This window comes from Brienomyrus brachyistius, chromosome 3 (genome assembly GCF_023856365.1).
Source record: "Brienomyrus brachyistius isolate T26 chromosome 3, BBRACH_0.4, whole genome shotgun sequence".
Classification (NCBI taxonomy): Eukaryota; Metazoa; Chordata; class Actinopteri; order Osteoglossiformes; family Mormyridae; genus Brienomyrus; species Brienomyrus brachyistius.
Genome location: NC_064535.1, coordinates 27,718,552 through 27,724,473, shown reverse-complemented (window position 1 = coordinate 27,724,473; position 5,922 = coordinate 27,718,552).

The following is a 5,922-nucleotide window of genomic DNA, read 5'->3' as shown; positions in this document are numbered from 1 at the left end:
ACCAATAAAAAACAGCAGGGAATAATATTTCGATTTCGATGCTCAAATAAGACGTGGCCTGCGAAAGAGGAAATAACAATCAAAAAACGTTGCTTTGGTTTGTCATTTTGGTCAGAGTGTCTCTTTGTGCGGCATAACTGCAGGAGCATTTCTCTAGCCATCAATGTGCCAATGTGCAAACGTCCGGTAAACAATCATGGAAAGATTGTGCAATTCCGAGTTGGCGCAGGCAGGACCGGAAAATAACTGATGTTGGCGTCAGTATGCTGCATAGCGGCCGACTGGAAAACACCGGCAGAATAATAACCTACTGTATCCCGCCAGATCTCAGCTGGAGCCTGACAGGACGAGACAGATGTGTGCCGGAATATGTCACCGACTGCCCGAAGCCTCGTTCGTACATCTGAAGAGTTCCGCCATCAAACCGGAGTGCAGGGTCTCCCTGATTTAAATGAAGGTTAAATGGGACCATTTAAAAGCCGGGCTTCACTACAGGGAAAGGTCGCTGGCTCTGTGCGGAAGGCTTGGCCGGCTGGGAGTCCGAGAGCGATTCGGCAGCTGGGCGGTGGGTTCCGGCGAAGATGACCAGTGATGGATGAGTGAGGCTCCACGGTCCTGCCACTTGCCGCCTCCCTGGGAAAAGAGTGGAACCGTGACCCAGGTTCCTGCAATTCCAGACACTTCCGGAATTCCGGAGTATTCATGGCATTGCCTTGTTTTAGGATACGGATTCCACTGGAATTGCACTGGAAGATGGATTTGGTTTTTTTTCCAACCAACTCCCAAATTCTGGGCATCCATCTATCATAACCAATTAGGTCATGTTAAACCAGGAGATGTTCTCAGAAAGCACCAGAGAACATCCATTTTAGGGTGAACACTCACACACTAAAGGCACGTTTGATACACCAGTTGACCTAAATGCATGCTTTTGGAAGTCTGGAGCAGACTCGATCACCTGGTGGAAACCTGCAAAAACACAGGGGGACGTACAACCTCCATACACGCAGAGCCAGGGGTAAAATTCTAACCTCCACCTCGGTTTGAACCTACTACGGCATATGCTTTATCGTTTGGATATTTTTTTCATTTTGAACCTTATAAGTGCACATTGACCTCTTAAAGTGTAGCAAATATATCAGTTGAACTCTGCCAGTGTGGTATTCAACTAAGCATTTCTACTCTGAAATTAGCAAGCGGTAAAATCCATTTGGGGAATATTTGCATTAGAGGAATTCTGAAAGTGGAACAGCGTGCAGCACCGCATATTCCAGAAATAGCCCATGTCTTCATGGTGGTTATTCTAGTATCATAAAATGAAACGAAATTCCTATAGTCACTGTAGACTAGGGATAAACGTTAATAAATCCTTAAAGGGATAGTACATTTCAACAATAGCTATTTTAATTAAGGTTAATTCTGTTTGAAAATATATATATCTGGAACCAACACGACACACATATATGCACTGGCGAGAGTGCTACTCACTGATCCACAGTGCTACCCAGATTCTTACATTATTTTTGACCTTTTTAGGATATAAATTATCTATGAATTGTCAATAGGAGTTACACACGTCGTGAAAATTATACTCGATAAATGAAATGCTTTGCAGGTCATGGCCGATTAAAATGTAGCCTGAAACTCTGCCTAAGGGTACAGCCATTACGAGTATGGAGTTAAAATACAGATTCCACTAAAATGGTATCACATATTAATGCAAGTTTTTCTGGGTTACAAAATGCTACATCCTGCTTTATCAAATAGGAGCTATTTGAGAAAAGCACTGATACATTTCCATACTGCACAATCCAAAACAGCCTGTGATCACATATATAAGCCAGTTAAATATATATTAATATTCACATGAACGGATTTTAAGAAATGGGAATGTTGTGTTTAGGGTAATTCCTGCTCTACCTACGTATACCCTGTGTCCACATACCCTTTGATGAGGTAAACTCTTAATGACTTTAAACATCTTTCTAATAATATATAGATATAAGGGTAACACTTTACTTAAAGCAGTCATCATAATGCATTATAGAAACCTTTATAATACATTATAATGCATTTATAAAGCATTATAAACACTGCTATAACTATTTATGAAAAGGCATAACACATAGCCATGTTTATTATGTCTTATGAATGTGCTATGAAGCTCTCATTTATAATGCACTATAGATACCTTTATAATGTATTATAATGGTCAGTATAAGAATTAAGGATGCTTTGTAGTACATTATATAGGTATCTATAGTACATTACAGATGACAGCTTCATAAGGCAGTTATAATGCATAATAATGTGTTATGCCTTTTTATAAATAGTTATTGTCATGCCCGGCTCGTCCGCTGCTCGTGTGTGCCACGCCCCCTGATTACCCACGTGTGCTTCCCTGATCGTCTCCTGCTGTGTCCGATTACCTTGATTAGTCCTGTCCTGTTTTAAGTCCTGGTCTTACCTGTTTGCCCTGTCCGTCATTGTGGTTATGGTGTTGTTTCCTGTTCCAAGTCCCCGTTCCATAATAAACCCCAGTTTCGCCCCGATACTTGCCTGTTTGCCTGCTCTGTACCAGCCAACCTGCACCATCACCGCTCTCCCCACGACTGAACGTGACAGTTATACCTCTGTTTATAATATTACGAATGCAGTATAAGCCACTATGAAGATATATATAATGCATTATACATGGGTGCGTTAAGTAAAGTATTACCAATCTAAGGACATAAATAATGGCAATCGCCGGTATAGACAGAGCTAAAAGGGGAGATATATTAAGTTCAATGCCTGTTAGCAGTATATGTTAGCTGTGAAGGAGGTGTGACAATCGTTATGTGAGTTTTCAAAGTGACACGAAGCAGCAGATCTCCAAAGAAGCTGAAGAGCCGGTGTCTGAAATGCAGGTACATAAAAATTATTTAATCTGTCAAGCGCAAAAAAAAAAAAAATCATGAGAGCATCTGCCAAACATAGACAAAATACATTTGGAAAGAGGAACAGTAGCAGAAATTTGATGCTCACTGTCAGGTACAGACAGGCTTAGTTGCCTCAGATATGACCACAGACCTGAATCAGCACCTCTGTCATCCATTCTCGACAAAAGTGCCGTTATATGAACTGGAAACTAGAACTTACGGCTTGATTACCTGTTGGAAACCACTGGTGTCTATGTCAAAGCATAAAGACACAACCTGGGGGATGGAGCATAAAAACCTGGACCACTTAGAAATGTAAAAAACAAATATGGCCTGATGAGTCATCTTTCCCCATTTTCTCCTACAGATAGGATTTTTTTGGAGAATGTTAAGAGATACTTCCATTCCACAATCTGCTGTCGGCTCTTCGGTATGGCAGTTTGGTCCATGATGGTGTGGGAGTCATTAGGTATGATAATTGCAATGTGTGGTTGTATAACAAAGAAGGATTATGAATTAAGCCATATCACAGGACCAGATGCAACCTACAGTGCACTGTTCCGTTTTGAACTATAGACTATAAGCTTCTAATACACACTAGCAAACATATGCCTGAATGGTTTCATGAATACTTAGGCTTTTATTTAAAATAGACACAGAAGTGGAGGTTTTTTTAAGACCATAGCAACCATTTCCACGTAAAACGTGCAGTAGTTCAAAAGGATATCTACAAAGTTTTGTGCAAATGTTTGCAGTTGCCCTTCTCTTTCCTGCTCCAGTTCCAGTTGTTCAGTCGTACAATGTTCTGCAAATTTTTTTCTGAGATAATTGTGCTAATGAGATGCAGTATCAAAACTGACACACCATGCACTGACACCTATGGGTAATTTGATGACTCTGATTAGCCTCAGCAAGCCTTTGGACTGAGGGCGGGGAACCATAGTACCTGGAGAAAACCTTATGAGGACATGGGAGAACAAACACACTCCACACACATGGAACCATAGTACCTGGAGAAAACCTTATAAGGACATGGGAGAACAAACACACTCCACACACATGGAACCATAGTACCTGGAGAAAACCTTATAAGGACATGGGAGAACAAACACACTCCACACACAGGGAACCATAGTACCTGGAGAAAACCTTATAAGGACATGGGAGAACAAACACACTCCACACACATGGAACCATAGTACCTGGAGAAAACCTTATAAGGACATGGGAGAACAAACACACTCCACACACAGGGAACCATAGTACCTGGAGAAAACCTTATAAGGACATGGGAGAACAAACACACTCCACACACATGGAACCATAGTACCTGGAGAAAACCTTATAAGGACATGGGAGAACAAACACACTCCACACACAGGGAACCATAGCAGAGACTTAAACTTAAGTCTTGAGAGACTTAAGTCCCAGAGGTATGAGACGAACCAATGAGTTGGATAGAACTGGAGACGTTATACTAGTATATCTGTCTATGTGACAAATATCATATAATCTTATCATATAAGAATCTTGAATGTATACTTTAGGGGTTCAGGTTTGGGTTCCGCCGAATCTTCTCGATCTCACACTTCTTGATGTCAGCCTCCTGAATAGGCATGCGTGTCAAAAAGCCACAGGGAAAAAGGTGAACGTCACGTCCCAGTCCGAGAATCCACTCGATGGAAGGCGCGCCATTACTGTTATCCATCGAGGGCTAAAACAGCACAGATTTACCCATGGCCACCACTGACAGTTGTGCCAAGTGAGAGAATGTTTAGAATCCCTGTAAATGAATCCCTGTAAATGAATCGCTCATTTAATGAGAATGTGACATTGTCAGGGTCAGTGCCCAGCTTGTGTCCTGTGGTTCTTCAGCCCCTAGTGTGTCCCCCTGCTCCCTGGACCACCATGCAGCTCAATGGGTTGAGTAAGTGGCTCTGAGGCTAAACCCTTCCTGTCCTGTGTTTAAAGCTGGACAGAGGCCATCCTCTCCTCTTGTTTATTGTTTTTCTTTGTTCTTCTTATTGTCTTTGCTTTGTGTCCTTTAGTTTTACCCACTCATGTCTGGTTTAGATTTGATCTGCCTGTACTTATGTTCCTAGTCTTTCCTAATGTACCCTTAGTGTTTAAGATATCCTAATTTCTGTGTTTGTAATTTATTCCACCTGTCCCTTGTTGTCCCGTGCCAATACCAAATGCTTGATTTTGTTATAATCCACACCTGTCCCTTGTTAGCGTTAGTTAGTGTTGATTTAAGTGCCTGTCCTCACTCTGTTCATCAGTCAGTCATTGTTAGTTGTAGTTTTATGTTATTTGTAACGTGTTGTAGTTCAGTGATTTGTAGTAGCTCTGGTGGTTGTAACTGTGCGTTCCCTGTGTGCCTACTTCTGTTTAGTTGTACTACTTGTATTAAACTTGTATTATAGGAGCCGCTCTGTGGATCGTCCTTCCCTGCCCCATGTCCCGCCATACCAGTCATGAGTTAAACTTGAGACATAGGCTATTGTCAAATTTGGCACCAACGTATGTTAAATATGCTGTTGGAATACAGTACCTGTATAGCATGTCTTGGCTCTTGTGGCCTTTGAAATGGACTAATTTTCCCTGTAGGAGATTATCATTTCATGTTATGAAATGTCTTTTTAATTGAAACATTTGAAATGTTGAGTTTCTGTAGGCCTACAATATTGTAGGTTAGTCTATGTGCCCTGAGATAAGAAGGAAATTATAACTTCACAGGATGATTAAGTTTGTAACCTGTATTGTTTTAGGTTACATTTTTGCTTTTTCTTTACCAATGTGTTCTATTAATATTTGCCCATTTTGAAGACTACACAACTGTCACTCACTTAACTATAATATGGTGTTTGAATTAACAAGTTATAAGCAGTGTTGACTTTTTTCATATTAGGCCTCCAGGCTAATTGGAAAAACCGCAATAAACATTGTCTGTGAACATAATTCATAATACGTTACACGCGATAATTGGATTTGCTTTCGG